The sequence below is a fragment of the Triplophysa rosa genome, linkage group LG1 (genome assembly GCF_024868665.1).
Source record: "Triplophysa rosa linkage group LG1, Trosa_1v2, whole genome shotgun sequence".
Taxonomy (NCBI): Eukaryota; Metazoa; Chordata; class Actinopteri; order Cypriniformes; family Nemacheilidae; genus Triplophysa; species Triplophysa rosa.
Genome location: NC_079890.1, coordinates 33339184 through 33351449, shown reverse-complemented (window position 1 = coordinate 33351449; position 12266 = coordinate 33339184). Strand labels below are relative to the sequence as shown.

The following is a 12266-nucleotide window of genomic DNA, read 5'->3' as shown; positions in this document are numbered from 1 at the left end:
CACCCCTTCACTTCTGGATACACAACCAAAGTAAATGGTGCCAGTTAACAACGTTCTTTAAAATATCTTAATTTGTGTTCTGCGGAAGGAAGGAAGTCAAACAGGTCTGAAATGACAAGAGGGTGAGTAAAAGATGACTTTAAAACACTTTAAAGAAAAAGACAAAATATAAAAATGACATCTCTTTAATAAGAATGTGCTGCATTCCAAAAGTTTTTACAAAATGTGACTTATCCCAACATTACCTAAAAACGTGAAAGAGCATCTAGCAAAATTCAATGTAAGCAACTATGAAAGCCAATTTGTGATACTGAAAGCCAAGTTTAATTAGAAAAATTGACATTTTTAATAGTCAACATCCCAAGAACCTTTCAAATTGTTCTTGACAACAACCTGTAAATACAAAACCCTGGCTCTGTAGTATTTGCATAAGGAACTGAAGAGGTAACGCACCGTTTTTACCAGGTTTCACTCAGTGAGATGTTAAACTCCCTGAAAAGACCCACTTTGCATGCTAATGTTCGAGATAGCCTACAGACTGTATATATTCCCTCTGTAAATCCAGGCCAGCGGGAATCTGCCCGGTCTACACGGCTCATGATAACAATACAGCAGCAATTAATGAAAGGACTGCTAGGGATTTATTACGACGCAGGAACACAGAAAATGGTGCCAGCAAGCCTGGACGCTCGACATTTGAATACAAGCCACAAATTATACACAGTTTCAGTAAATGAAGTGACTGGGTGTCTTTGTTCCACGAGCGTACATCTTCCTATTGCTAGTAAGGAACAGGGCACACTAAACCGCTAGAGTGGCCAGCTCTGGGAAAGGAAGTTATTGGAGCCTGGATTTCCTGCTTTCAGCTGTGGCCAAGAACTTGGACGTTTATGGCGTTTTCAGGAACTGACTCATCTAATGATTCATGGATTAGAGATTGCTTTTCACGTGTCTCTGGTCATGGAAAAACTTGCTTTAAAAAGAACGTAAATGTTTAAGTGCGCTAAAGACACGTGGGAGATGTGAAAGGTATGGCATTATTAGATATAATACAAAATCCATCAGAATTATTGCTTTCCGTTTAACCATTTCAGATGCTGTTTGTATCAACATTACTTTTTTTCCCAAAGTGACTAAGCCTGTCATCTGGTATGAGTTACAAGGCTATAACTTTAAAGTGTTGCCGCACTGGTGTCGCTAGGAATTTCAGTCATAACGGCAAGAAAAAATCCTCCAGACTTCTCCTCCATATACTAATGTTTTATAAAAAAAAGCACTCCAATATCATGCTGCAACCAAAACTACTTTTATTTTATTTTTTTTAATTAAAAATGCTTTTGTGTGTATCAGGCCATTATAAGTCCATAGACTGACAACTTCTCTGCTTTTAAAATGTTACCAACAGTTTGATTCAATAAACATCTTTTTTTAGGTAAAAAGCGAAATTGTGCTTACAGAAATGGTCGTGAGGACCAAAGTGCACTTCATAGCTGGAAGTCATTTTATGGCAGTCGTCCTGAAGCACATTTACTTACATGACGTCAGTGGCCTGCAGCCAGCTTTTCATTTTGGTGGCAATTTACCTCAGCTTCTTTAAGGCCTTGTTGATACAACTAAACCAGCAGACCACACTCGCTTATTCCCTTGGAGAATCAATTTACCTTAGGTCACGCTCAGGCTGCAGGCTGCGTTTCTGCTTCAATTTTACGGCATCAATTTTGACTAGTGACTTTGGTTAGGTCACTGTACAATATAACAGATAACAGTCGGTAAGACAAGTATTTTCTTACAAAATAAAACAGCCTGACCACCTGCGAAATGCACAATTTCACACGCAACAATTGCACACGTTTTCAAAATGGATTAGGATGCAAACACCCCAAAAGACTAATAGATAAAGAAGGCCCTGTACAATTAGTAGTTTGGATTTACCTGACCTAGATGCATTTCTTCTAGGGTGTTCATATACACTATAAAACACACCTATAAATGGGAAAAGCAGTATTAAACAGAGGTCTTAGACACATTTTCTAACCTGTAGAACACACACATTAAAGATGGGGTAACATACATAGTTTCTGCAAATCTCATATTAATCTTGAGTACCTATACAGTAGTATTGCATACGTCTTATCTTCGAAGAGTATTTAGTTTGATCAAATTTATAAAAGAGTGATACAGCTGTACGATTATTTCCGGAAAAAGACGAGCTGCTGGAGGCAGGCAGGGAGGACGGAACTACAGCACGAGCACACAATACATCATCGCATTATCCCTTCGTGTTGTTTACATTATGCACGTATGCGCCGATTGCCAACAAAACACAGACATATGACTTAGTTTGACTTACCTCGTGCGGTTCATGTCCGGCATCTTTTAGCACTGGGACCATTTAACATCAGTTTCAAACGATCTCCAAATCCAGCGTTATTTCCACCGTTTATATAACATTCATCACCGAAATGCAGTGAACAAACAAACACAGCTAAACTTCCATCAGCCGAGGGAAGCGGCATTGATGGGCGTGCTCTTTCGTGGGCGTGCTATTTCTCTCACGCTAGCGCGTGGGCATGCTCTTTCGCTCGGTGGATGGCGCATGGCCGTGGTTTTCTGGGAGAATGGCCAATAAAAGGAATAGGATCCCTGTTACGAAACAGGGATCCAGACTTATAAAAAAACTTCCCGAAACAAGTTGGAGTGCTGAGGGAGCACAGAAATACTACGTCATACGTCTAACTCGTTTATTAACAAGTTGACCATGTTAAGCATGAGAAGCCAGCACGTTTAACAGTGTAAAGAAGTCAGAATGCATGAAATAGCATGTTACCCCATCTTTAAGGGACGGATCATGATAAATAAAGACGCCTGCCCGCACGTGTGTTGCTGTGAGACTGTCTATAAAACACAGCGTGCTGTCAGCATACTAACAAAGCTTTGCAACTAAAACATTGTTTAACACTTTTACAATGCTAACTTATTATTTTACACAGTTTCGTTACAGGTTTTCACACATGGTCCAATCTGTCTGAAACAAATCTGATCGGTGCTCAAGTGACTCAAGAGTGAAGTAACAGATCATAATCTTCATTGGGTGCCAGCAGCAACTTGAAAAAAAACGGGATAACAACAATAAGTGGAGCCAGACCATAAGAGATAAAAGAGATTAATGTTTCAAGTAACAACAGAAATTTTCCTCCATCAATACTAGATAGATACGCACACTGCTATTCACAAGAATGAATTAACCTTTACTATTAAGTCTTTACTATTAAAATGGATTGACAATTTAAATAAAGATTGAAACTTTACATTAATTGGCAAATATTTTGAACATTACACTTAAATCCATCAACAGCCCATTTAGACCTGATTCAACGAACATGAAGCGAGTGGTAAATGGTAGTTGAGCAGACATTTACTGTAACCAGATTCCCCACAAACTGTTTCGTTGCACATCGACAAAGGTTGAAAAGGGTCAAACCATTGTTAAAACCCAACTCGCCCATTATGATCTTTTTTCCCCATCCAAAGTACAGTATGTGATTAATATTCTTCTAAAAATCGTATTGTGTTACAAACAAAAACTGTGAATCTATCCAAAGACCATAAATGCATCTGTTCAAGTTTCATCAACCAGGAAAGAGTGACTAATACTCGGGTTTGTGTAAAAGTGCATCTGATCAATTCAGCCCTTTATTTACAACAGCTGTTTCCACTTCTGAAAGTATGTGCTTGTGAGAAAAGACAAGAATATTTTTGTAAAACCTAACCATTCCATCATTTCCACCATTTTGTCACCTTAATGTATAAAATGAAATACAGTTGGGGAATTCCTTTTTAACATATCCCTGCTATTATGTCAGACATTAAAACCAGGACTTACCAAGGACCTCACAAATGTACAATATTTTCCATCGCTTTGATTTTTTCCCCTCCCTGCAATAATCCCGATTCCTGTTTGACCGCAGATAGATTCTAATAGGAAATGATGCATATGAAGAGTAAAACACACAGGACGTGGCTGTTTGTGTTGGTCTGCGTCCCAGCAGAGTTTAGTAGTTCACATTACCCCATAACCACAGATGAGAGAAAAGTGAGTTAGCTGCTTCTAGAAGTGGCAAAGGCACTTTTGAGCGGTTCATTCATATCTGTTCTATCCTTGTTGAGGTAAACCCTATTTCATAGTGTATCGCCATTATAAACCTATTTGCTCCATGCTGCCCGCAAAGTGAATGTAGATCACATGAAGTCAGTTAAAGCATCAACATGTGAGAGCGAACAAGCCCAAGAAAGCTCAACACTTTCCTAAAAGCCTATTTGTTTTCATTTTAATTCCACGCGCCAGGTATTAATTCAAAATTAACATCTAATTTAGACGCTATTCAAAACAAACCTCCAAATGATTCACCAAAATGATGCAGTTTTTCCAGCAGGGAAACGGGGGGACTAACCACTGAAAAAATGTAATTGAAGATATGAAGGCGCATAATCACATAACAGTCTGCACAAGCTGTACATTTGACATGATTTTTACTGAATCAACAGGTTCTTAAAATATGTCATTTTCAACTTCATATGATTTCCATCTGCGAGTCTGCGCTTGCATAAAATTCTAAACAAATATCCCGCACAGGAACGTTAAAAATACAAACCAAGGAAACGCTATTGTTTGGCGATCAGGATGTCACTCAGACCACACGAAGAATATTTGACTTTCGTCACAAAACACAAAATTAACTTCAGCGCTACAAAAAGTTAGAGACTCAAACATGAACTGGTTTTAAATGCCTTGATAAGGTAAGTGAACAGTTATCTTATCTGAAGCATACACGGGCCATATGGTGCCATGGCTACTGCCGCCTGTTGCTGGCACAACAATGGCCGGGCCTAGACAGCAAATGACGGGCACGGTGTGACAAATGGCAGTTAGCCTGAGCAGTAAATGCAACAGCAAACGTTCATATTTGCATTTTTTCCCTTACAGGTGCAGAAAGGGACTAAACCAGATGTCGACTTGGGCACAACACTGTTTGCCTTCTGCAATTCAACAGGCGCATACACACACTCCTACCCAGCACAGCAACCGGAAAAACAATAGGTTCTCTCTGTGCGCTCCCATTCCCCCACAATCCTCCATTCCCAGAGGTAACCCAATCCACTATGTCAGAGCAATGCACCTATTCTTTTCTCATTTCACAACTGAAAGGCGTCTTTCATCCTCAGCAACGCTCAAGAGCACCAGCCAAACAGAAAGTATTGAAATGAATGGTTTTGCCTCCGGATTCAAATTCATTATTTATGCCCGGTAACACCGGATTTCCCTTAACAACTGGTTTTAAAATCATGCTTTTGAAAAATAAACACATGAACTATTAGGTTAAACACCTGCAGAGGTCAACAAGAAAACATATCCTCAAAAACGTATTAAAAAAATCAACTTCTTTCAAATCAGTTAAAACTCTTTTTTTCTGCTTTTTGTCAGTCATGTTTTGACAAATCGATAACAACTTAAAGATGAACTGTTATGCATGTTATGCTACATCATTACATTATAACAGACAGAGAACAGTCAATATGATTAGTACAAATTAAACAACAAAACACCCAAATAAAGGTTACATTTTAAACTTTTTAGTCACTGTTTACATTTATTTCCACAGATGTAGCTGTCGGATACAGTTTCTCCACTTTCTAACCAAATCTGATATGGTTAGATGCCCTGCACCAACTGATGAGTTATAAGATGACGTTTTATTTTCTCAGTTCAAGTTGTCAAACAGGGTTATGTCCAACAGGGCTATACACTGCACAAAACTAAAGAACACATCTTTTGCCATGCCTGTTCACACCACAAGCTGATTTGTGTCAATGCAATATGTCTGGAGTTTCACCAGACAGAAGTCAATCTGTTTACTTTAGTACATGATAATGGCCTGGATAGAAGAAGCAAACTACACATTGTGTCGCTGTGACCCTTCTAATAAAAGAGCTGATGTAAAATATGACAATAATGTTGCATTAAAACAACAAGGAGCTTGTTTCCTGTCAATAATTAAACTCCATCTAAAGATACACACACTTCATAGCCAAGCTGATTAAAAAACTGCTAAACGTTATTCATAGTGCAGTTATTACAGCATCTAAAGGAACAACTACTACCTGTTCAGAATCACTTTTACTGCCGTAACATTATGCGAAACGGTCAAGACAATGAATTACGTTTAAATAAAACTAGATGCTACCACAAGGTACGTTGTTTTAGGTTACATCTAAAAAAAATCTAAAAATGTTGTCCAACATATTTGCACGTAATGCGTTTCCAGTTAAATAATTGAATAACATATTAAATGTGGTCTCTAAAGACGTTTAAAAGCTATAAGCTTGTCATCAGATGATAGTGGCTATAATAAAATCTTATTCTAATACTTATTAGCATTACAATAACAACAACAACAGTGCATGTTCAAGTTTACTCTGGGATTTTAATACAACTCATAAAAACGCAGATAAATTAAATAGTTAAGCAACACTTCAGGCGTGCTAGAAAAATAATCTGGATAGAAAACTTGGACAGAGTCGGTAGGGCTAGTCTTTGATGCGGTGCTAGGCTAAGTCACGCCGTTCAACTCTTATCGGTGTAAATTTACACGGATTTCGTTACTACGAAACTGCGTTTCTCAATAACTGACTTTATAGCACACTGTAACTTGTACTGACATTATACACACGTTACTCCGAAGCCCAACATGACTCCATGAAGAAACAGGGCGGGCAATCCCAACAAAGGAAATGACAGAGGAATAGCGGCCAGATTCTACCATGTTAACCTTTCTAATACAATCCGATACGTCTAAAAACAAAGTCAACAACAGCTAGGATTATATGCATACGTAAACATCAGCTTTGATCAATAAACGGTTGGTTTATATATTCGCAACGGTCACCAGAAGTTTCTTTAGCGAGTACCAAACTGTCTGAAGTTTAGTAAGAGTTGTTGTTTTTAAATACAAGACAAGCATCAAGCATTGGGCTTATATGGCATTGATCAATCGTACTAACTACTAAAAATAAAACGACAGTTGTCAAGCAAGTAATGCATTTGGTTCCGTTAAGTCAGATAACGTTAAATGAAAAGGAGAAAACTCAAATGTATACTCACGGGTAGGATTTCCACAGAAGGCGGTGAATAAACGCCAAAGATACGCAAGCAACAAGTCTCTCCTCGCTATATTGTCGCACCGCACCGAAAATGTTGCGAGGAAATGTGCAGAGCAGCCAACTATGGATGAGAAAACAGCAATTTTTGGATCCGTCATCTCGTCCAAAAATTATTTTCATGCAACAATTTACGTCCGTAAATGTCGCCCAAAACGACGCTTATCGTTTCTGGTGTATATCTACAGGACTTACAGGGCACGAGCGCGCGAGGTCAGGCTTCTTTAGCAAAAATGTGAAAAATGTCAAAGATTTTCGCGCTATGTCACACTGAGTCGGTGCACAAAGTGAAAGCACCCTGTTGCTGCAGCCGCGTCGAACTAAAAAGCCCATTGAAAAGATACTTTCAGCCCGACCCCTCTTGTAACATGCCTATCAAATGGTCACGATAACGCATTACACTTTATATCTGCCCGTCCGCCCCAACTTAATCCATTTTACCTTAAACCATTCCGCATACCATTATGGGCTTTAAACTTACCTTGCGGTCCGCTTTATTAATATCAAATTTAAGTTCGGCCCCCTTGATGTTGCTTTTTCTAGTGTGGGATTGTATAGTTAATTTTTTTCTTTGCAAACTGTGTAAAGTTATTCTTGTGTTTCTGGGCCGGCCGGGAATGTGAACGTGAATCTCCGCCGCACCGATAGAGATGCGAAGAATGCTCGGAATGAGAGCAGGAATGAAATGAACGCGAGCGTCGGGTTTGCGGCAGGGCGGAGCGAGAGGGTGGCGTCATCCATCCCAGAGCTGCTCCCGGGAAGGAGGGACCACATCCATGGGGATGACCTCACAGGACACGTCCAAACCATCCGCCAATAAGAGAGGACACTGGCTTGTTTATGCTTTATAACCCAATAATTTGCAATGTATTGAAAGTGTCGGTTTAATACGTTGCACTTTCTGCCAATGGTTTGCAATGTATAGGCTATTTAAAACGTCTCCTAAAAATGCTTTATTAAATAAATTATATTAATTTCCACATTAACAAAAATTTAAAATGTTAACATAGCCAATTCAAAATGAACAGACATCAATGTATTGTATTGAATATAGCGTTAATATTGTTGTTAACAAACATGAATAAATGCTGTAAAAATATGTTGTTTATTGTTAGCTAATTAGCTAAATGTTTTTAATAATTTCATGTCATAATGCTTCTTTGTTTTTAATGTTTCAACTTTAAAACTTTGTTCAAATATATTGGATTTCTTCCCCTGGAATTTCAATTCCTTACTTTATGCATGCGATTAAAATAATTTTTAAATCATGGTAAAACTAAAGTAAACAAAAAAGTGAAATGTTTTACAAAGTGTGGTCTATATGAAATATTACTGTTGCAGTCTTTAAAATCCAATTACTTTTGCCTAGTGATATTAGTCCTGTACAAGTGCAATATTTTTCTGTATCTGTAAAATCAGCGCTACGTCTGCTTTTCAAGGCTTGCTTATCTTATCTTCTGCTGCTCCTCCTCACGGATGGTGTCTGTTCCTTTAATACCAAACTATTAAGCATCAAAAGGAAAGGCTTATCTATGTAAATACAGCTAGCCCTGAAGGAGCCAGTCAGCCCCCTTGGCTAGGTGCAGAGATTCAACACCTGAGTACAGTCACAGCAGTGATTCATTCACCGTCATGGGTCATCTGCCAGAAGGGTTTCACAAGCTCCTTGTTAAACATTAGCTCTGTGTATCCAGGAAGGCAAAGCGAAGGATCCCTTCATAATAGCAGACTGTAAATGGCTTCATAGCCTTACATCAGAGCTTGTTTTCATTGCCTTATCTCAGAGCTGAGCTGCCCTGGCAGATTCGATTGGTGGAAGGCAGCCATATGAAAATCCATCCGTGTCTGTGAACTCAGGTGGAAATGTCATTCTTGACGAATAATGTCAAAGCAAATGGTGCTGTTAAACATAGAGAGCATCTCTGCGCTCCTGTGTCATAATTCTTAGAGACTGACGTGAAATGCCGTATAACGTACATTAGTTTATAATGCATGCATTTTAGACAAAATAAATCTAAATTTGAAATAGTGTTTCAGTATGGTTAAGCATGCATCAATGCAAAGGACATGGGTTTAAATCCCAGGAAATGCAGATGTCCACATAAGTGTCCACAAATACAAATGTATAGCCCGAAAACAATGTAAGTTGCTTTGAATAGAAGTATATAATATTGGCTAATGTAGTACAGAACACATACCTGTTCATGTCACAAACAATCTCATACTACCACAAAACTTAAACAGTCTTTCAATGTATGGATGACACTAGATTTTTCACGATGGCATGGTTGAGGTAGACGCAGATAAAATGATAAAGTGGCTCATTTGAGAAGCCAATAAGCACTCCAGCTTCATGCAGCATTCTGCGATCTGATTCAATCAATTTCATACAATTGAGCAATATTCTCGCAATCCGAAATGCCCGGGGCTGATCGTTCGACCGCAGTTTGATGTATCACAAGCAATATAAAAACTTACACAATTCACTGGAACCTTGGCCTAGTTATGAAACGACATTGTGCATATGATGACTGACTGTGACATTTATAAATTTACACCTGAATTACATCTGGTATAAAAAGACATAATGCACAACTAGAGAAGGATCTAGGTTGTGACCTGCACCAGCAGACTGTGCCCTCAGGCACAAACGAGAGGGCTGTGATGAATTCAGAGGCTGTGAGCTGTTTACCCCAAAACAAACTCAGGTGTCTACCCCCACGATCCAGATGCACACCGAAATGCACACACACACGCTCAACCCTCTCCATGTGCTTGCACAGCCAGCGCACACAAACAGGGCTCACCTGAATTAACACGCTGGGTGTGGCCACAGAACAAAGCGACTGATGCACAGCAGAAACCTGAGAGCGTCTCATAAAGGTGCTGGTGGTACAGCAGGTGTAAATAACCTGTTAAACTCACGGGTTCGTGTGGGCCAACATGAAAACATGTATTACTGTTAAGATAAATTGGTCCTTGGTTTAAACAGTTGTTCTGTATTTTCAAAAAAGATTGTTGTATTCTTTGAGTAATTTTCTTAAAACTGCTTGAGTGTGACACCCTAAGTACAGTAGTGGCAAAAAATGGTGTCCAACTTTGGACAATTGACATCGTCATTCTTTACGTCATTTATTTATCTTTAGCTTTTTGTTTTCCTATACATTTTTTTTGGTATATTAGAATAAACCCACATTCCCTCATTTGCTGTGTTTGCATTTTTGCCAGATAATTTAGTTCAATAAATACCTTAAAAGTTGAATGTTTTCATACGCTTCATATTTTGGTGATTTTGATCTAACCCAAGGGGTCATTAAAAGCAAACATTGGACAATATCACTTTTTAACTACTGACGTATGACCAGGCTCTTCTGGGTGGTTGTCAGGGCATGCTATGTGGTTTAATATGTTGCTATGCGGTTGCTAGGGTAGGTTGGTCCCTAGATATGGTTTGGGTCACACCTTTAATGTAGGTCTTTGGGATTTCTTCCTCTGTCTGATCACTGAAATAATAGCACACCTTTACAAGCTGCACAATTTGAGATGCTTTCCCTGTCTGTAGCACAAACGGGGCCAGTTTCATTCAACTTTCTATTTCAATATATGAGTGATACTTACGAACAGTGTTGGGTAAGTTACTCTCAAAAAGTAATTAATTACTAGTTACTAATTACATATTCAATAGTGTAATTAGATTACTGTACAAATTACTCTCTCCAAAAAGTATTTAGTTACTTATTACTAATTAAAGTAATTAAATGACAGTAACTATTTACTTAGTAACTAGTTACACCCAACACTGCTGACGAATGCCTTAGCAAACACCATAAATAATGACAAATGTGTATAGTATAATTTCTTATTTACAGACAAATCAAATGTTTAGTTACTTGTTAAGGTCTGCATAGGACAAACACACGAAACACGCTTCGCCTCCTTTGCCTGAACAAGCGTCTTTTCAATGTCCATTATCGGCGCTGTAATCTGATGTGGCCACATAAATCCCCAAAGGCCTTGTTTGAGTGTGTGCGCACTTTGAAGGCTGGATTGTGTCAGCCTTTTCGCTCCAGGGGGCTAGAGGTGGGGCAAGGTGGTACGGCTCTGGTTTAGTTTACTTCGCCGTTGCCCTGTGACCTCTGGTAATCAGGGGCCTCTGTGAGGGCCAGGTGCAGAGCAGGTCTGTCTGTAGAGCTCCACTCGCCTATTCAAAGCTTTACTAAGAGATAAGGGCTACATCAGCCAGAACCATTCACTGATAAAAACACAGAGCTTCATTTCAATCAGAGCGTGGCGGGAGGGGGATACCACCTAAATCAAAGCCACCACAGCAGGCTGTTTTCATCCGATTTATGTGCGTCTCTTTAATGGTAACGACTTTGAAATGAATCACTTTCAATTAAATCAAAACACAGCAGCAACTTAAAGAAGATGCCAACGTGGAAAATTTGTTTCAAACTGCGTCCAGCTGCGCACAGATTGCGCGTTGAATTGAAATGCGTTTTGATAGCGTGCTTGTTTGGACAAAAGCGTTTCGGTATTACACTGGACTCATTCCAGTTGTAATATTAGAATGAATGAGTACTTGGTGTCGCCACCTTGTGGTCAGAACTTAGAGGGCGTTACAATGGAGGTGACCCCACAAGACACGATGCATTCAACAGCACAGCCAGAAAAACATCTTTTAAAATGGCACAAAGAGTAAATAATAAAAGGGTACAACAAATCAGACTGAGGGAATAGAAATATGTAAATGATTGAGGGAATGTGTTTAGGAATGGTCACCAAACAAAAGAATGCATCAGAGGGCCAGAAAACTGTGTATTCATGCGGTTTCTTGAAACAAAGAGATCATTAGTAAAAAATGTTGATTAAATGTATGATGTTGTTGATGTTGCTGTTCATCAAATTCCTCCGCTGACACCCAAGTAAGAATAATACTGCAGAGGTAACAATGTTATCAATATGTAATTAAAATCATTTTGGTGAACAACAAAAGAAGCAAATATCTTGAGACTGCATCTGAAGTTCATGCGTTATTTAAATTGTGGAAC

At 38.9% G+C, this 12266-nt stretch overlaps 1 protein-coding gene across 5 annotated transcripts in view; it reads right to left on the bottom strand.

Annotated features, from left to right (window-relative positions):
• tead1b (TEA domain family member 1b) overlaps positions 1-7896 on the bottom strand; it is a 63511-nt gene extending 55615 nt beyond the window's left edge. For 3 of the 5 annotated variants that reach the window (XM_057333994.1, XM_057334010.1, XM_057334003.1), the window contains exons 1-2: positions 7697-7895; positions 7160-7279 (exon numbers count right to left, since the gene is read on the bottom strand). The gene's annotated coding sequence lies outside the window, so the exon portion shown is untranslated. Of the gene's footprint in view, positions 1-7159; positions 7280-7696 lie in introns of all 5 variants that reach the window. The other 2 variants (XM_057333986.1, XM_057334019.1) reach the window with 2 other exon arrangements.
• Between the last annotated feature and the right edge of the window lie 4370 nt (positions 7897-12266).